The following is a 21875-nucleotide window of genomic DNA, read 5'->3' on the forward strand; positions in this document are numbered from 1 at the left end:
GCATTACTATTACTATTGGTTTTCTCATCGTTCCTGTTGCCCATCTCCTCCCACTTGTGACCGCATGACTGTAACTTGTTGCTTATATCCTTGTGATTTATATTGATATTGATTGTTTCCCAGTATGATTTGATTGCTTATTGTACCGTATGATTGTCACTGGGTGTTGTGCCTTGTGATTCTTGACGAGTGTATCTTGTCTTTTTATATACACTGAGAGCATATGCACCAAAGACAAATTCCTTGTGTGTTTAATCATACTTGGCCAATAAAGAATTCTATTTTATTCTATAAAAAAGGATACCCTTGCATGCAACCTCTGGTTCTTACATAGAACCTCCTAGTATCATCCCTAAGCCATGATGCTACTTAACTGAGACTCAACAGTTACTTATATTGGCATGATAAGATGCAAAATATTTTGATTTCCTTCCATAAATCATGCAGCATTTATTTAGAAAACACTGGAAACTTTCTTCAAAGTGTGATTATCATGACAGGTGTGAGAACGTGAGCACAGTGAGGAAGATTCTGTTATAAATTCAGTTTAAACTATGAATCGCTTGTTCTCTGCCTATGTTTGGGCTAAAAATAACTCCCCGCTTGTACAGGGTTATTGGTCTGTGAAAACAGAAGGAGGAATTTTAATAGAATTGGCAGCTTTGTGTTGATATAGCATGAATTGGAAGCCTTTTGGAGACGGGATGCCACAATGAGCACTGTTGGTCAGGATGAAGAAAACAATGTGTGCAACAGTGGCAAAAATGTGGGCAGACACATGGGTAGAATTTCTTTCCGCCATCTTTTTCTCCACTTCTGTTGGAGAATGTGTCGGTGTTTGTTTTGCTTTTAAACTGCACAAAGCCTCTTTTAGGGGTCACACTATAGTTTTCATCTATTTGTAACCTCAACATGCATTTGCTCAAAGTTGGCTGGTCAACAGAAGGCCAACTTTTCATGACTGCGTATTGCGTCATAGCCTTTTCTAACTCTCCCTTTGTAAAATGTCATTTAAATATTAATTTATTTAATATTCCTGCCATTTCATTTCATTCTTCTTCTGTAATTGGATTGATGATTTGCTATTTTGGAACAATTGGTCTGGCACTTGGTGGCTGTTACCTTATGATGTAGTTCTATATTCCTTGGGGCTTTGTTCAACATAGTCATTATATTCCAAGCTATTTTGTTCTTGAGAGTCAGGTCTGTACTCTCAGATAATTCTTGTCCATAAAGGAATTTTAGCACACATAGTTAAATATACTGAAGAAAGGAGATATAAGACCAAAATTAGTAATTGTTCTACAGGGTTGTTTTTTTTTTTTTTTTGGGTATTCATTCCATGGCTACAATTGCAAGGCTTTGTCAAAATTCTCATCATTTTCTTTTATACCGAGCACTGCCCTGTCAAGATAAGTTGTGAAACAGCTTTTTTTCTGAAATCACAAGGGGATAATACTTTCTGTAATTATCAGATGAATGTGAACAAAATGTTGGAAGCAGAGAACAGAGTTTAAGATAATTTTACAACACACTGCCAACAAAGATAAAATCTGTGTTATAACTACAGGGAGAAAAGATAAGATAATATGATTTAGTACAATCTAGGTTAAATTCATTGTTAAAACTGAAACAATGTTGAGACTGAAAAGATATATATTTTAATTTATAATTTTGACTTTTTGGCTTTTTCCTTTAACATGTTTTAGTACAGTACATGTTTAGAATTAGTTACACCATACATCAAATACATTTCAGAAGCTGTAGAACAGAGCTTCAAGATCTGCAAGAGCACACTGCCCAGAGGCTACCATAAATTATGTATTGTAAAGATCACTTGGAGGTGGGGGGCATTTCTAATGTAATCTACCAAATTCCCTGTATGGATTGTCCCTGTGTAGAACAAATGGAGAGGAAGCTAACTATCAGATTGCAGGAATACAAGCAAGTAGTCAGACAAGGAGACCTGAACTCATTGGCAGCCTCACACTGCAATGAACCTGGACACACATTCAACTTTGCAGCTACTAAGATTGTTGGATGAGCATGCACAAAAACAGCCAGGAAAGTGATTGAAGCCTGAGAAATAGGCCTCTCATCAGTCAACAAGAGTGCTGATTTACCACCAGCCTATCAAGTACTTAGAAGCTGTGTTGAATTTATATTTTACTGACAAAGAAATAAAGGGAGACTAGTATAGTTCTATTTCAAGCTATTTAGCTCTCATCAGCTAGACATAGCTTCTCAGATTCGAACCTGGGCTACTTGCACATTAGGTAGATGTATTAACCTCTAAGCCAAGGGCTCTCCTTGCTTTGTCAGCTATACCCGGGGAGAAATTAAGTGTCTTTTCCAGTGGGACTAGTCTATCAGGGCAATCTGGTCTACCTAATTATGGGACAGAGCACACTGGTTCCACTTTTGCCTTTCAGCCCTAATCCAGGAGCCTTCACAGGCAATCACTTTCGTGACAAACTATTTTTAGTTTGTTGCAAAAGCGACTGCCTGCAAAGGCTTCTGAAAGCAGAAGCAATATGCTCCATCCAGTGGTGGGGTTCAAAATTTTTTACTACCGGTTCTGTGGGTGTGGTGTGGCTTGGTGGGTGTGGCAGGGGAAGAATACTGTAAAATCTCCATTTCCTTCTGATCAGATGGGACTCGGGAGGCAGAGAATAGATGGGGGTGGGGCCAGTCAGAGGTGGTATTTACCGGTTCTCTGAACTACTCAAAATTTCCGCTACTGGTTCTCCAGAACTGGTCAGAACCTGCTGAATACCACCTCTGGCTCCGTCCCATAATTTGGTAGACCAAGTTGCCCTGATAGACAAGTCTCGCTGAAACAAAACATTTACTTAGAAGCTGGGCAGCACAAGCAAAGTCAGACAATGACTTAAAAGCCAGCCATCAACACACCCCATTCAGCATCTAAAAAGCTACATACAACAGGCACCATATAAATACCACATGCAAAACAGCACCCACATTACTAAAGAGAGGTTCCCTGTAGATGAGCTCCTGCACAAGTCCAAAAGCTTGGAAGACAAAACCTCTGATCCCAGTGACTGACCCAGATTGGATCCTGCAGAATTAGATATAATATAAAAGTGGGGTTGCTCATTTTACTTTAATTCTTTAATTATCCAGGTTTCTGCCAATCCCCATTCTCATTTGTAGAGTTATATTCCTATTCATTGATACTGCTATTAAAAATGCCTGCTACAATCTGGATCTGCCACCATCAAGTTGACAAAATCAAAGGTCATATTTGCTAGTTAAAATACAATGCTCAAGTTCTATTCTATATATATATTAATATAATAGCAATATGGCAATATGGCATTTAGGATATTACTAAAAATTTGTAGTTGTTCATCCAGGCCTTGGAATAGTGTGATGGGGGAGCCCTCTTTATTTATGGTTGGCTTGTAACTGGTGTACTGTTCTTCCAGTTGGCTGTGATTTTTTCTGTATGTACTGTTTAGTCTCAAAATTTGATAAATCAATCAATAATAATTGACTTATTTTGCTCTCAGTGTACAATGTACAGATGCTGTTCCACCATTTCTCTGAGTGTATGAGTGCTCATATACACATATGTCAGTGCTGTGTTGATTTCCAGCAATTAGTTTTCTCTATGCTATTAATGATCCCTTGGTGTCTGTTTCTTGTAAACAGAATATTTGGCAGGTTTTTCACATATTGTAGTAGATAATTTTTCATATTGCTTCATCAGAAATCACTGGAATTTAAATGTAGTAATCTTCCTAGATTAATATTCTATTAATACATATGTACTACCGTGTTTTCCCAAAATATACTAATAATTTATTATTATTATTATTATTATTATTATTATTATTATTATTATTATTATTATTATTCTCTTTAATTCATTAAAAATGAAACTCAGTCAACTGGACATTTAAAAATATGTCACAAATACCATTGACTGGTGCTAATGGTTGATACGGGTTGCTGCCAGCATCCTAGGTATCAACCAAGTACCTTCTTAAAATATATGATGTTCCAAGTAGCGCAGTTTTTTGCAGTTCCGCTAGTGTTATTGCAGGAAGCTGCAATTTCTTGAAGTGTTTTGTGAAATTCTTGGACATGGTACCAAGTGCCCTGATGACAATGGATATCACTATGACATGTTTCATCCATAGCCATATCGTTTCTATGGCCAGGTCGCGATATTTCATGATTTTTTTCCAGTTCTTTTTCTTCGACTCTGGTGTCTCCTGGTACCGCGATATCAATAAATTGTACATTTTGGTTTTCGACAACTGTGATATCTGGCGTGTTGTGTTCCAAGTGATGATATGTCTGTATTCGAAAGTCCCACAAGATCTTCACCTTCTCATTTTCTATAACTTTTTCCACTTTATATTCCCATGACTTTTTGGATACAGGTAAGTCTTATTTTTTACATAATGACCAGTGGATTAATTTAGCAACTCGGTTGTGTCTAGCTTTTTAATCAGTTTGTGTGATTTTGCCGCATTCACATATTAAATGTGAAACAGTTTCGACTTTGTTGTTGCAAAGTCGGCAGTTTGGATTGTCGGTAGATTTTTGTATCTTTGCTTTCATGGCATTAGTTTGTAGTGTTTGTTCTTGAGCAGCCAGTATTAAACCTTCCATTTCTTTCTTGATGGTTCCCATCTTAAGCCATGCCCATGTAAAGTTGTCATCACATTTTCCTTCAATGTTTTTCAAGTGCTGTCCATGCAAAGCTTTGGTTTTCCATCTATTTAATCTGTCATCCAGCTGTTTTTCCTTATATTCTCTCTTTGTTTCTGTTGTTTTTATAATGTTCTCCGTTTTCACAGCCTGCAGCAATTTTTCTGTACTTTGGTTCACATAATCATTCAAACTTCGTTTTTCTTCTTCTACAGTTTGATGGATTTGCAATAGTCCTCTGCCCCCTATTTTCTTGGTAGGTACAACCTGTCGATGTCACTTTGTGGATGTAAAGCGTAGTACATATTGAAAAGTTTGAGTGTTTTCCGGTCCAAGTTTTCCAGTTCAGCCAAAGTCCAGTTGATGATTCCAGCTGAGTAGTGTATCACTGGAACTGCCCATGTATTAATGCCTCTAATTATGTTTCCAGCATTCAGTTTTGATTTTAATATTTTGTGGACCCTCCTGATGTATTCCTTTTGTGTTGACTCTCTGACTTTTCCATTCAAGATGTTATCTGCTTCCAATATGCTTAGATATTTGTAACCATCATCCTTTGTTAATGATTTTACTGTGTTTCCATTTCCCAGTTCTATTCCTTCTATTTTTTTCATTTTTCCTTGCTGCATGGATAATATGGCACATTTTTCAAGTCCAAAGTTCATTTTGATGTCGCTGCCGAACAGTTGAACTGTGTTGATTTAAGTTCAGTGTGGCTTTTCACATACATTTTTAAGTCAACCATGTATAGTAGATGTTTATCTTGCCATATTGGCTTGAGATTTGGTATCCCAGATTTGTGTTTCGTAGGATTATTGTCAATGGAATTAATGTGATGTTGAACAGTAGTGGTGAAAGTGAGTCCCCCTGGAAGATTCTTTGTCTGATGTTGACTTCACCAATGTTCTCCCTATTTGATGTTAGAACTGTGTTCCATTTTTGTATATTTGCTTTCAAAAATGTACAAATATTTTTGCTAATTCTAAAGTTTTCCAAACAGGTGTTAATCCAGCTATGAGGTAATGAGTCAAATGCCTTCTTGTAATCAATCCATGCCAAATTGAAATTGGTTTTTCTTTGTTTTGCATTTTTTAGTACCATTTTGTCAATGAGCAGCTGATATTTTGTTCCTCTTGATTTTTTACAATTTCTTTTTTGTTCTACTGGATACAAATCGTTTTCCATCAGATGATTAAATACTGAATTTGCCAGTATTCTTGTAAAAAGTTTGAATGTTGTTGGCAGACAAGTAATTGGGTGATATTATTATACCCCAATTGGGTATATCATCATCATCATCATCATCATCATCATCATCATCATCATCATCATCATCATATTTTATTGTTATATTATTATTATATTATATATTATTATATATTATAATTAATATATTAATCTTATATTATTTTTGCTCCAAAAGACACATTATGGCTTATTTTCTGGTTAGGTCTTATTTTTGGGGAAATACAGTACTAAACACCTCCGTCTGCTGATGATCTTAACTGGGGCTTATTTTGTGGGTAGGACTTATATTATGAGCATCCTAAAAAAATCATACTAGGCCTTATTTTCTGGTTAGGTTTTATTTTCGGGGAAACTGGGTAAATATGTATGGCCTCTAAAATTTTAGTTAGATTTCCATTTTTGATGTTCAAATCAATTTATTAAGTGTCCCAGTTTTCTCTTTGAAAACCAAAGTAAGGTCCCATTTTCTCTTATTTTTCAAGAAAAGAATCACATCATCATCTTCTCATCATCAGGATTTTTAATATGCAAAGAGTTTGTGTCACCCCTTGAACTGTAACATGGGGCTGTGTATTGCTTTAAATACTTGAAAACAAGGTGTTTGGAAATGAACTCTCATCCCAGGTTCTTCATTTCTGTTAGATTTCTGGATGTTGCTGTCCCCATCCATCTTCCTTTCATCCTCTTTCATGGGTTTTGGTTTTCATCATGAAGGGAGAGCAATTTGTAGTATGTGTGTGTGCATGCATGTGGGGAGACTGCCATCTCCTTGAAATGAACCTTTTGCTATCATTTACGTGATTCATCTAATTATTATTATCTATGCAAGGAGCAAATTAGGCACAACAGGAGGAATGCATGCTCATTGACATAACTGAATTGCATTTAGTACACAGTCTTTACAAGAGAAAGTAAGAAACTTTAGCAAAGTCATATTCATGACAAACTCCATTCGACTGATAGCCTTGACTGTCCATATAAAGGCCCTTTACATGGTTCTTAGTCAAATATTAGGGCTACCATATTTGGACTGCAATGATCTATACAATTATGAAAGAGCAGCATGGTTGTTGTTGTTGATTCTTGTGTCTATTTGCTTCCTCTAGTGTCATCTGATTTTTTTTTCCACCCCAGGTAGCAGTATCAAGAGTATAATATAGACCTTAATATATCTACTTAGAGGTCTTCCTTGTTAAGATTTAATATGCTAAACATGCTTATGGCTGCAAATTGATCTGCTTTCTTATTTAAAGTAAGTGTGATTGAACTATACTCCAACAAGTCGTGATGTGACTTACAGGAAATTGAGGTTCCATGAATTTCCTTCTCTAACCATGGATGTGTTAGAGGGCATCACAACATGCTTTATGGAATTAAGCATATTCAATGGAATAGGCTAGGAACCTAGCAACAGACTGCATAGATGACAAACTATCCCCCACTCCTCAATAATTCATTCAATGTTAAATAGCAAATATCTCTTCTTAAGTTTGAAACCTGATAAGAATGTAATGTTTTTTTTTTAATTGAAAAAGTTTTACAATTACATTTTCTCCCCAGTTTTCCCCTCCAACCCTCCCTCACCTCCCTAACCCTCCCTAACCCCCCCCAACCCACCCCTCCCCCCCGGACTTCCACAGAATATAATCCAAATCAACATCCCCTTTTTATAAAACTTGAACCCCTCCACCCCCTGTATATTTTTGACATCTTCACAAAATTCAAATATTCTATCTCTATATAATACTTTCAGTTAAAAGCTATCTGATATTTCCTAGTTTGATATTTATTCTGCACATAATCTATCCATTTTTTCCACTCCCATACATAAGTCTCTTGTGAGCAATCTTTTAGATATGCTGAAATCTTCGCCATCTCTGCAAAGCTGGCCATCTTCAAAGTCCATTCCTCAATAGTAGGCATAACTTCATTTTTCCAATATTGACCTCGCTGCTGTTATCATATACAATATCAACTTTGTTTCACCCAATGTAAAACCCTTAACTATACCCAATAAAAACAATTGTGGAGAAAACTGAATTTTTTTCTTCAAAACATTCTGCATAACTAAGGTGACCAGATTTTAACATTGGTAAAGAGGGACATTGTGGGCGTGGCTTATTTTGTGGGCGTGGCTAGCTGGTCATGTGACTGGGTGGGCGTGGCTAGCTGGTCATGTGACCGGGTGGCCATGGCTATGTCTATAGGGTAAGGTGAACAGATTTTAACATTGGTAAGAAGGACACCATTGTGGGCGTGGCTTATTGTGTGGGCATGGCTTGGAGGCCATGTGACTGGGTGGGCGTGGCTACCTGGTCATGTGACCGGGTGGCCATGGCTATGTGTATAGGGACTACTCAGAGGGCTGAAAAGTCATTTCTGACAGGTCCTCACACTTTTGACTGGTCCTCACACTTATGACCATCCTCACATTTATGCCCGTGCAGCATTCTTAACAACCATGTCACTCATTTCACAACTGCTTCTCTTCAACAAGGTGACAAGATAGGGCAAAAATGTAAAATGTGAGGACAGTCGTAAGTTCGAGGACTGGTCAAAAGTGTGAGGACCAGTCAAAAATAACTTTTTCAGCCCTTTGAGTAGTCCATATGCACAAAAGGACTAACCAGAGGGCTGAAAAAAGTCATTTCTGACAGGTCCTCGCACTTTTGACTGGTCCTCACACTTATGACCATCCTCACATTTATGCCCGTGCAGCATTCTTAACAACCATGTCACTCATTTCACAACTGCTTCTCTTCAACATGGTGACAAGATAGGGCAAAAATGTAAAATGTGAGGACAGTCGTAAGTTCGAGGACTGGTCAAAAGTGTGAGGACCAGTCAAAAATAACTTTTTCAGCCCTCTGAGTAGTCCATATGCACAAAAGGACTAACCAGAGAGCTGAAAAAAGTCATTTCTGACAGGTCCTCGCACTTTTGACTGGTCCTCACACTTATGACCATCCTCACATTTATGCCCATGCAGCATTCTTAACAACCATGTCACTCATTTCACAACTGCTTCTCTTCACCATGATGACAAGATAGGGCAAAAATGTAAAATGTGAGGACAGTCATAAGTTCGAGGACTGGTCAAAAGTGTGAGGACCAGTCAAAAATAACTTTTTCAGCCCTCTGAGTAGTCCATATGCATTAAAGGATTACAGCAATAGAGAGGGATGAAGGAATGGAAATTAGAGTAGGAGTGAGGGTAAGAGAGGGAGGAAGAGAGGAGGAGAAGGAGAAAGAAAGAGGAAGTAGGGAGGAGAAAAAGAGGGTGGGGGGAAGAGAAAGTAAGAAGGAAAGAAAAGAGAGAGGTGGTAGGTTTGAGGAGAAAGATTGCTGTACAATAAAAAAGATGAAAGGGAAGAAAGCCAACCCCAAGCAAATATAAAGATATTAAGATAAAGAATGAATTGTTAAACTTTAAAGAATAAAAGAGAACAAATATGAATAAATAGCAATAATTAGAAACACACATACAAACATACAATGTATTTTCTTTGAACAGAATATTTGGCTGGTTCACAAATTTAAACAGCGTTTAGTCATTTCAATTAAATTTACAATTTCTATATTTCCTTTTTGCCATATTTATTCCTCATCTATTTTTTAAAAAAACCAATATTACCCTTCATCCTCATCTCTAATCTTAATCAAATTCAATTTTTCCCTTCTATTCTATATTATACCCCTTCCCATTGTCATCTATTTTTATATCCATCCTCACATTGGTTAATTATGTAATTATGTAATACAGTTGTTTAATACAAATTCAACATTTTAATATAAATCAATTAGTTATAAAACTATCTTTTTTGTATATTAATCAATATGAACATGAATATTCCAATTATTTCCATGCAATCCAATTTCTTACAAATCAATTAATTATATTTACCAATAATAATAAACCAAATAATTTCTCCCATATATTCCTCCGAACCACAACTTAACCATTTCTGCTTTCAACACAATATACAATTAATAGTATCTCAATTATTACAATTCCCTAGTTAAATACAGCTTTTTTTCCTTTGTGTTTTAAAATCTTGAACTCTCCTCCTAAATTTCCCATTGTTTGCAGTTTTTCACCTACCTTTTTTGGGGAGGAAAAATAAAAATAAAAATAAATCTCTCTCTGCCTCATTTTGTCACGCTGCACCAAAGACCCTGGTTTCGTTTTCGTTTCTGAAGCTTAGCTAGGGGAAAAAAAAACTGCTTTACACTGATTGCCTGTAGGGCGGCCCTTTGAAGCCCCGGGCAAGAGTTTAAACAGTTTTTTTTTCTTCTAGCCATCAGCTGGGGCTCAAGAAAAATCGGGACTTTTTTGAAACGCCGCGGGACGCGGGACAAATTGCTCAAAAGCGGGACTGTCCCGCCAAAAGCGGGACGTCTGGTCACCTTATGCATAACCCACCAAATTTTTATCCAAAAGGCCTTCACTTTCTTACAAGTCCACCACACATGATAATATGTGGCATCTAGGCAATCACATCTCCAACATTTTGGTTGAACATTAGGGTACATACACAACAATTTCTTAGGATCTAAATGCCATCTATAAAACATTTTATAAAAATTTTCCCTCAAATTCTGCGACTGTGTAAATTTAACATTCTGAACCCATATTTTTTCCCATGTTTCCAACATCACTGGTTCTGCAAAATTTTGTGCCCACTTAATCATGCAATCTTTAACCAATTCAGTTTCTGAATCCCTTTCTAACAAAACATTATAAAGTGATAAGAATGTAATGTTTATTGAAAAACATTAAAGATGATGATGTCATTTAGAAAAACATATCTTCTATGAAAAACACACATGAGATGCAGATGTCTTTTGAAGTAAGGTTGGTTGTAAGATTTTTCTGAATTACTAAAAGGTTTTAGGCAGGAGGGAGATACATTTTTAAATCTGAACATGTGTTCACATGTTTGCAAAATACATTTTCAATAGCTAAAGTTAAAGCAGCTGCTGTGACTTCTGCATTCAGAGCATATTAATACTGTGAGCTCATTCCTACACCAGGAGAGCTGGTGAATTGTAGTCAGAACAGAAAGCTGCTTCTTTATAGCTCTTTGCAAAACCTCTTATTTAAGTGAATAGTCTCATCATGTTTCCCTTATTCCAAGGAAACTACATTTAAATCTTACTGATTTCTGGAAGAGAGGGTTAATTTTGTAAATGCTTGACTTTGGCTGCATTTTAGGGGAGGAACAAAAACTGAAGCTTCTGGGGATTCTGAAAAAGGTTATGAGGAACAGGATCTATCCTAAAGCAACAGAACTTCTTTGAATGTAACATAAAGGTAAAGCTTGCCCCGCACATGTGTGCTAGTCATTTTTGGCTCTAGGGTGCTCATCTCCATTTCTAAGCCAAAGAGCCAGTGCTGTCCGAAGACGTCTCCATGATCATGTGGCTGGCATGACTAAAGGCACTCGGAGTGCTGTTACCTTCCCACCAAAGGTGGTCCCTATTTTTCTACTTGCATTTTTTACGTGCCTTCAAACTGCTAGGTTGGCAGAAGCTGGGATTCGAACCGCTGAACCGCTGAACTGCTGACCTTCTGATTGACAAGCTCAGCATCTTAGCCACGGAGCCCCCAGATCCCTGTTAAATAACTAAATCCTAAAGCAAAAGAATTTCTTTGAATGTAGACAAGGCTAAATGGTACTCCAGCTAAACGTATACAACTTTTTTGGTATTCTTTGTTATAATGTTACTATAATATTAATAATAGCACCTAGCCTTATATACCACTTAATACTGCTTTCAGCACTCTCTAAGTGGTTTACACGGTCAGTATAATGCCTCCAATAATTGGTGTTCTCAGTTTATCAATTTTGGAAGGATGGAAGGCTGAGTCAACCTGATGAATGTTCATATACACTCCAAAATTTAAGTTATGGTTCTAATTCTAGTCCCACTTTAGGCATCTTTCTCAGCCCAGCCTACCTCAAGGAGTGGTTGTTGTGGAGGAAATAGGAAGAGGAAGATGCCTTACCACCCTGAGTTATTTATTAAAATAATAAAGGCAGATAAAAACCTGATAAATAAATATAAGGAAGTAACCATTACAGAGATTTCATCCATCCATCAAATATATAGATATTTTAGAAAGTACTCTCACAATTATGAGAGAGAGGGAGAGGGAGAGAGAGAGAGAGAGAGATGGGCAAATATATTACAACAGTAAATTTGGTCTAGAGGAAAAGACATCAGGCTAGAAACTAGATTGTGAGTTTGGCTCTTGCTTTAGCCATGAAGGTCCTCCACTCTCAGCACATGACATCAGGTTCTGGCCTACAAGCCAATCAGACAATTCCTGCTGCAACCAAATCAATCAACACTCATAACCTGCATTTGCAGGAAAATGCTAAGAAGAGGGGTGGAGGGAAGAATTTGGTAGGTGATAACAGTGTCTTTGTCTACTTCAGCAGAAAAAGTGAGTAAATTTCAAGTTCTAATAAGGTCAAGGATTTATTGGCAAGAAACTATAACTGAAGAAACAGTTTTATATAATACCCTGAAGCTAAACATTATATAAGATGACTCTTATAATGCAAATATAGTTAACTATGTTATTAAAGCAATCAAATCATATCACTTATGTTTGAGATATAAAAGTTAACCATGGAGATACATTATTCATCAATCTCTTGAATGAAGATACTCAACATTCAGTTCAATTCTGTTCTGGAAACAGCCCAACAGAGAAGGCAGATTTCTGATGAAAGTTTTTGTATAACACAGAATGATAAATGAGCTAACAGAAATGATGAATGGCTTATAACTTTCATGTGGAAAATAAGTAGTTAAAAGTCCTAAGTAGTTAAAAGGATTGAAGGCATTTGTCAAATTACAAAAAACAATGTCACGTCATTGAGAGACAAACTCTGCCCCTTAACATCATGACACTTGTACATGTTGTGATGTTTCTATCACATTTGCCTCCCCTTATCTCCCCCACAGACACCTCTGAGCCACAGTTAGTAAAGTACCATGGATGGGTTCAAATATTGTGCAAAGCCATTGTGTGATTTGCCTGGTTTGGTTTAATGCAGGTGTAAACCAACCGTGCTGGATTCTAATGGACTATCAATTCAAGTATCCAGTTACTTGAAGTTCACTTTTGGAACCCAAGGTATAAATGACTCCTTGGAAGTAGGGGGCACCGTTTTGCGGTGGTTCTCTTCCTTCCTCTCCTGCCACTCGCAGTTCGTGTTGGCAGGGGGGCAGAGGTCGACCTCGAGGCATCTCACATGGGGGAGTGCCACAAGGGTCGGTCCTCTCGCCTCTTCTGTTCAACATTTATGTGAAGCCGCTGGGTGAGATCATCCGTGGTTTTGGGGTGAAGTGTCACCTGTACGCTGATGATACTCAGCTGTACATCTCCACCCCAGACCACCCCAACGATGCCCTTGATGTGATGTCTCGCTGCCTGGAGGCCGTGCGGGTCTGGATGGGGAGGAACAGGCTCAGACTCAACCCTTCCAAGACCGAGTGGCTGTGGCTACCGGCATCCCGAAATAGTCAGCAGGTGCCATCACTGACTATTGGGGGTGAATCTTTGCCCCCCACAGAGAGGGCTCGCAATCTGGGTGTCCTCCTGGATGCACGGCTGTCTTTAGAAGAGCATATGACGGCCGTGGCCAGGGGGGCCTTTTATCAGGTTCGCCTGATCCGCCAGTTGCAGCCCTTTCTGGACCGGGACGCCTTGTGCATGGTCACTCATGCCCTTGTCACCTCCCGGCTGGACTATTGTAATGCTCTCTACATGGGGCTCCCCTTGAAGAGCACTCGGAGGCTCCAGCTGGTCCAGAATGCGGCCGCGTGGGTGGTTATGGGCGCACCTCGTTGTGTGCGCGTGACACCTCTCCTGCGCGAGCTGCACTGCCTCCCAGTGGTCTTCCGGGTGCGATTCAAGGTGTTGGTTACCACCTTTAAAGCGCTCCATGGCACAGGACCTGGGTACCTTCAAGACCGTCTTCTGCCACCAATAGCCTCCCACCGACCAGTCCGTTCCCACAGAGAGGGTCTCCTCAGGGTGCCATTAGCCAAGTTATGTCGGCTGGCGACACCCAGGGGGAGGGCCTTCTCTGTGGGAGCCCCAACCCTGTGGAATGAACTGCCCCCGGAAATACGTAAGATCTCCGACCTCCGGGTGTTCCGCTGCGCACTGAAGTCCCTGTTGTTCCGCCAGGCAGGGCTGTCAATATAATAATTTTAAATTGGGGTATTTTAATTTTTGGGGTTTTAAATCAGCCAAATCTATTTAATTATTTTAATTTTTAATTATTGTTGTGTCTTGTGTTTTTAAATTGGCTGTACACCGCGCTAAGTCCTTCGGGAGAAGGGCGGTATAGAAATAAAATTATTATTATTATTATTATTATTATTATTATTATTATTATTATTATTATTATTATTATTATTATTATTATTATTATTATTATTATTATTATTATTATACTTGAACTTACAGTCTATTAGAAACCAGCATGATAGCCGATAGCTCAGTGGTGGGTTTCAAAATTTTTCACTAGCGGTTCTGTGGGTGTGGCTTGGTGGGCATGGCATGGCTTGGTGGGCGTGGCTTGGTGAGGCAGGGGAAGGATACTGAAAAATTTCCATTCCCACCCCACTCCAGGGAAGGAAACTGTAAAATCTCCATTCCCACCCCACTCCAGGGAAGGATACTGTAAAATCTCCTTTCCTTCCCCACTCCAGGGGAAGGTTACTGCAAAATCCCCACTTCCTCCTGATCAGCTGGGACTCGGGAGGCAGAGAATAGATGGGGGCGGGGCCAGTCAGAGGTAGTATTTACCGGTTTTCTGAACTACTCAAAATTTCCACTACCAGTTCTCGAGAACTGGTCAGAACTTGCTGAAACACACCTCTACAATAGCTGGTTCACAACTGCATTAAACCAAGCCAGACAAATCACACAATGGTCAAATTTTGTAATTTGACAATGTTTGAACCCATCCATGCTGCTTTGCTAACTATTGCTCAGAGGTCTCTGTGGGGGGAGATAAAGGGAGGCAACTGACAAAAGGGTGGTGCTCTTGTGACAAAAACATCTCCAGGTGTACAGGTGTCGTGATGACATACCTGTGTACAAAAGGGGCAGACTTTGTCTCTCAATGGCATGATTCTGCTTTTGTAATTTGACAAATGCTTTCAATCCAGAGGACACCTTTTCCATACTCTGTGGTTTCAAGGATTGAGAAAACATAGCCTGATGGTACATTCTATAAACCATATTTGAATAAACAAGGTTTAATGCCATCCACTTCCAAGATCTGTATTTTTCAATTTAAAGGGGCTGATTGGTGTTCATGACTTTCCTGAATCAGGATGATGTGTGATGCTGGTCATGTATTTTATTATTGAGCTGATCCACTCAATATTAGCTGAGAAACCTAGGAAGGGTAGCTCTGAGAATTGAGAGTCTTGACTTGGTAGTGAAAAAAGAAAATAAAAAATCCAGATCTGCAAACTCTGTCTGAATTACTACCAAAAACAAACACTAATAAAACAAACAACAACAACCCCCAACCATATGTGGATGTTTAGAAAGTCACCAGGAGCTGATCTTGCTTTGAAGACCTTCCATTGATTTGATTATTTTATTTATTTTTGCGAGGCAGGATCAGTGTCCCTTAGTTTGCCATTTTTCTCATAAAGGGATGGAAAGATAATATTGTATGACCAATTCCAACCCAAATAACTGGACTCAGACCAGATCTTGCTTGAACGGGACCTATCCTGATACAATAAACTAATTTAATCATAACAAATATTACCTTTATTCATAATTAAAACTTCACACAGATGGAATTCATGATTACTATTATCAAAAATGAGCTTAAATATAAAAAAAAACAATTCCCAATATATTTTTGGAGCAGATGATAGCCATAATAATGTTCCACTTTAATCTAATAAAGACAGAGATTAGAGGATAGATAAATGATACATGATATAAATAGATAGATAATTAAATCCCTTGAAGCTTGATTTAGCAATACGCATATCTGACCTTCAGACTTTCAGTTCCATGTCTTTCTACCCTACAAAGGAATTGATTGTATTCATAGTATAGGCATTTTCTGATTCATATGAAATACATGCTCTGTCTAGTTGAAAACTGAATGGTTTTCAGAGTATTGAGTCTTGTGACTAATGACTTCCCAGTATTTTATTAGGACAAGCTATTGTGTCATGCAAAAAGATACATGTCTAGTTGTCAGTGGGTGGATAATTCATGTTACTGTCAGTCTTTTGAGATAGACTAGAATAAGACATCAGAGCAATAAATGCTAATACTACTTTTATTATAAACTTATGGTAAAAGAATCTTATAAACCTGAATGCACTTCACCCCTCCCTTCCTTTATCATCATAAGAACTAGGGACAGTGGTGGGCTGCTGCATGGTCGCAAGGGTTCGGGCAAACCCTTAGCTCTGATTGCTGGCTAGGCCCGCCCACCCGCTCCTGTTCTATGGTATCCATTTATAACTTACTTTCTGGCTCGTTGGCTGGCCCAGCTGTGTTCCACGCCGCCCCTGCTGTTCTCACCGGAGCCACCAGAGCTGATTAAGAGCCTGTTTGAAGCTTTGTTTCTCTCCCAAAGGGGCACGTACACACGATCACAACCAGTAAATCCTTTGTTAAAGAAAGTGCAGCCCACTTCTGACTAGGGAGGGTCGCATCTGAGATGCTTTCTCATATTACATTTCTGCCCTGGATTCAGATTTCATTTATCTGACTGTTGCCTTGGTTGTGGCTTTTCCTCCTGTTCCTCAAGGTTATTCCCACAGACCATTACAGTTACCAAGTGGGCAATTACTACCAGTAGCAGCAAAAGGTCTCATCAGGTTCAGGTAGGTCAACACTGTGTCTTTCCTCAAAAGCCCACATTAGAGTGATCTGTTTGCATCAAGCCCTTCTGTGGATTACCCACACAGCACACACTCACTTTGTGTGAAAATATTAAGTCTATAGTTTTGTTGGTACTCTTTTCAGTACATGATCTAGTTAATGTCCATACTAAGAGTGATGAGACCAAGTTCATCTGAGAGGAGAATGATTATTTCCTTCTTCTTTAGTGAGGACTTAACTAAACAACAACAATAACAAAACCAAAAAAAATCTACTCCCCCAAATAATAATACACAGCGTAGTTATTAGCTGGCTTTGATGCTCCATACCAATATATACATTCTAAGCTTTTAAATATATATAATCCTATACTGATAGGCATTTAGTCTTACCCCAATCGGCACAGCTGCAGTGATGGGGATGGGAAAAGCTGTCATATTCTGTGTGCTTTCCTCCTTCTGTGTCTCTCCTGAATATATGCAGAGATGTCATTGTGTTGTTTTCTTCCCTGAGTGGTTTGCTAGGTCTGCATGCAAAGATAAGGAGGGAAGAATGCCTTTCGGAGAGATGGCTTTCTGAAACAGTTCCAAAAGCATAGATGGATCCCTCCTAAGGGCTCTTGGCTTTATCATCAAAAACATGGAGAGAAGGTCTTTGGTGAGAACAGGCACATCCAAAGGCACTCTTAAGTTATTGTTTCTTGTTTGGTTCCAAGTATGATGACACCTAGTAGTGGCTGATGCAACCAATATAGCTGAAGTTTTTGTTAAAGAATGTGTTCTGCTGACACTCTAGTCTCATACCTCAAAGATCATAAATGGAACCATAGTACGCTTGGGAGTCAATCCTTTGGAGACCATAGCAATCAAACTCTCTCCCCCCTCTCTTTCCCTCTCCCTCTCCCTCCCTTTCACTCTCTCGCCATTCAAATTTGATGTACCCATCATTGCAATGGAATGGGAACATATGAATTATACTTAATAGCAAGCATTTGCTCAGAGTTTTCTGTACCTCTTTGTTGCCATTTACCTGACATCTGGCTTTTTGGGGTGTAGATATGGTAGGCCTAAGTATCACATTTATAACAACTCAGTCATAAAGTCACTGTTGTGGCCCGCCAGCGGCCAGCAGAGCTGGCAGCAGATTCAGACAGTGAGGAGGTTGGGGAGGAACGTGGGCCAGTCCTGAAGTCTGGGGAAGGCTCAGACCAGGGCTCTGAGTCAGAGGCAGAGAGGGGGCCAAGGCCATCTGGTAGTTCTTTGAGGCATCAGCAAGGCAGAAGAACAGCGGGAGCCTGTTCCCAATGTGCGCATGCGCAGAGCTACCAGAAGACAGGAACAATTAAGAAAACAGAGTCGACTTGTGAGTAAGGCTTGGAGATGATTGGCCCCTCCCATAAGACATAAAAGAGAAGCGAATGGGATGTGAGTTTTTGCAGGAAGCAATTAGTTCATCTGGTCAGTAAAAGCTTTGGAAAAGTTCTGTTTGACTCTATGCTAAGTTTGGCCTTGCCCTACATGTGGCACTTAGTTCTCTGGCAGAATTCCAAGGGAGATAAGGTGGGTGTTTGTAAACACTCCCCTGAAAGACTGGGAATGACAATAATTCACAGCTGTATGAATTAAAGAGGTTTGCCAGGACTAAGATTGTGCTTTATACTTTCTAAGGAAGCCTAGGTCAGAACAGCCACATGCTTTCTTTTAGCATCTGCCTTGTACATACCTGTCATTGGGAATAACCTTAAGCCATAAAGGGGCCATAAATATGGCCCCTTTATGACCTGTGGACTTCAACTCCCAGCTTGGGGAGCTTGGCTGTCTCAGGAATTCTGGGAGTTGAAGTCCACAGGTTGTAAAAGGGCTACAGTTGCCCACCCCTGCCTTAAGCAGTCCCTATTTGGAAGGATGAGTAGGACAGTCCTCAGGTCTGGCAGGGTTCCTTTCTCACCTTTAAAAGTTAGCAAATTAGCTTACTATCTAAAAGGAAGTGGCCACAAGGGAGCTCAGCTGTCAAGTAAGCTAGAGTCAGTGACTTGACTACGCACCTAATAATATCACAGAGTTTAAATTTCAAAGGCAGCTTGAATGAAATATGTATTGTTTACTTATTTTCCAGGGAGAATCTGCAGACAAATGGAGGACTCAATCCGAGCCTACATAACTTCGTCGCCAAGACACTTCCAATTTTACGTGGGAGAAGACCCGAATAACCAAAGACCTACATATATATATATCAATTTTCTTACTTCTTCGTAGGGTCTATGTGTGTTTTTCCTCTAGCCAGGTTTTCCCTACGTAGCCAAGGTTTTTTTGTAGCTCCAGCTCAGTAGAATCTCATCCACTCGGTTCTGGGCTTTTTTTTTTCTTTTCTAACACCTAGCAAGCTCTCACTGCTAGGTGGGAGACCTAAATAGATCCATTTCTAGCTCGTTAGCTTTCATCAGTAGGCCACACCCATCTCCTCCCTGTAAAGGCATAGTATCAATTTTCTTACTTCTTCGTAGGGTCTATGTGTGTTTTTCCTCTAGCCAGGTTTTCCCTACGTAGCTACGTAGGGAAAACCTGGCTAGAGGAAAAACACACATAGACCCTACGAAGAAGTAAGAAAATTGATACTATGCCTTTACAGGGAGGAGATGGGTGTGGCCTACTGATGAAAGCTAACGAGCTAGAAATGGATCTATTTAGGTCTCCCACCTAGCAGTGAGAGCTTGCTAGGTGTTAGAAAAGAAAAAAAGCCCAGAACCGAGTGGATGAGATTCTACTGAGCTGGAGCTACAAAAAAACCTTGGCTACGTAGGGAAAACCTGGCTAGAGGAAAAACACACATAGACCCTACGAAGAAGTAAGAAAATTGATACTATGCCTTTACAAGGAGGAGATGGGTGTGGCCTACTGATGAAAGCTAACGAGCTAGAAATGGATCTATTTAGGTCTCCCACCTAGCAGTGAGAGCTTGCTAGGTGTTAGAAAAGAAAAAAAGCCCAGAACCGAGTGGATGAGATTCTACTGAGCTGGAGCTACAAAAAAACCTTGGCTACGTAGGGAAAACCTGGCTAGAGGAAAAACACACATAGACCCTACGAAGAAGTAAGAAAATTGATACTATGCCTTTACAGGGAGGAGATGGGTGTGGCCTACTGATGAAAGCTAACGAGCTAGAAATGGATCTATTTAGGTCTCCCACCTAGCAGTGAGAGCTTGCTAGGTGTTAGAAAAGAAAAAAAGCCCAGAACCGAGTGGATGAGATTCTACTGAGCTGGAGCTACAAAAAAAACCTTGGCTACGTAGGGAAAACCTGGCTAGAGGAAAAACACACATAGACCCTACGAAGAAGTAAGAAAATTGATACTATGCCTTTACAGGGAGGAGATGGGTGTGGCCTACTGATGAAAGCTAACGAGCTAGAAATGGATCTATTTAGGTCTCCCACCTAGCAGTGAGAGCTTGCTAGGTGTTAGAAAAGAAAAAAAGCCCAGAACCGAGTGGATGAGATTCTACTGAGCTGGAGCTACAAAAAAACCTTGGCTACGTAGGGAAAACCTGGCTAGAGGAAAAACACACATAGACCCTACGAAGAAGTAAGAAAATTGATACTATGCCTTTACAGGGAGGAGATGGGTGTGGCCTACTGATGAAAGCTAACGAGCTAGAAATGGATCTATTTAGGTCTCCCACCTAGCAGTGAGAGCTTGCTAGGTGTTAGAAAAGAAAAAAAAAGCCCAGAACCGAGTGGATGAGATTCTACTGAGCTGGAGCTACAAAAAAACCTTGGCTACGTAGGGAAAACCTGGCTAGAGGAAAAACACACATAGACCCTACGAAGAAGTAAGAAAATTGATACTATGCCTTTACAGGGAGGAGATGGGTGTGGCCTACTGATGAAAGCTAACGAGCTAGAAATGGATCTATTTAGGTCTCCCACCTAGCAGTGAGAGCTTGCTAGGTGTTAGAAAAGAAAAAAAGCCCAGAACCGAGTGGATGAGATTCTACTGAGCTGGAGCTACAAAAAAACCTTGGCTACGTAGGGAAAACCTGGCTAGAGGAAAAACACACATAGACCCTACGAAGAAGTAAGAAAATTGATACTATGCCTTTACAGGGAGGAGATGGGTGTGGCCTACTGATGAAAGCTAACGAGCTAGAAATGGATCTATTTAGGTCTCCCACCTAGCAGTGAGAGCTTGCTAGGTGTTAGAAAAGAAAAAAAGCCCAGAACCGAGTGGATGAGATTCTACTGAGCTGGAGCTACAAAAAAAACCTTGGCTACGTAGGGAAAACCTGGCTAGAGGAAAAACACACATAGACCCTACGAAGAAGTAAGAAAATTGATACTATGCCTTTACAGGGAGGAGATGGGTGTGGCCTACTGATGAAAGCTAACGAGCTAGAAATGGATCTATTTAGGTCTCCCACCTATCAGTGAGAGCTTGCTAGGTGTTAGAAAAGAAAAAAAGCCCAGAACCGAGTGGATGAGATTCTACTGAGCTGGAGCTACAAAAAAACCTTGGCTACGTAGGGAAAACCTGGCTAGAGGAAAAACACACATAGACCCTACGAAGAAGTAAGAAAATTGATACTATGCCTTTACAGGGAGGAGATGGGTGTGGCCTACTGATGAAAGCTAACGAGCTAGAAATGGATCTATTTAGGTCTCCCACCTAGCAGTGAGAGCTTGCTAGGTGTTAGAAAAGAAAAAAAGCCCAGAACCGAGTGGATGAGATTCTACTGAGCTGGAGCTACAAAAAAACCTTGGCTACGTAGGGAAAACCTGGCTAGAGGAAAAACACACATAGACCTTACGAAGAAGTAAGAAAATTGATACTATGCCTTTACAGGGAGGAGATGGGTGTGGCCTACTGATGAAAGCTAACGAGCTAGAAATGGATCTATTTAGGTCTCCCACCTAGCAGTGAGAGCTTGCTAGGTGTTAGAAAAGAAAAAAAGCCCAGAACCGAGTGGATGAGATTCTACTGAGCTGGAGCTACAAAAAAACCTTGGCTACGTAGAGAAAACCTGGCTAGAGGAAAAACACACATAGACCCTACGAA

The sequence above is a fragment of the Pituophis catenifer genome, unplaced genomic scaffold, assembly GCF_029215685.1.
Source record: "Pituophis catenifer annectens isolate HBS135680 unplaced genomic scaffold, rPitCat1.0.hap2 SCAF_1, whole genome shotgun sequence".
NCBI lineage: Eukaryota > Metazoa > Chordata > Lepidosauria > Squamata > Colubridae > Pituophis > Pituophis catenifer.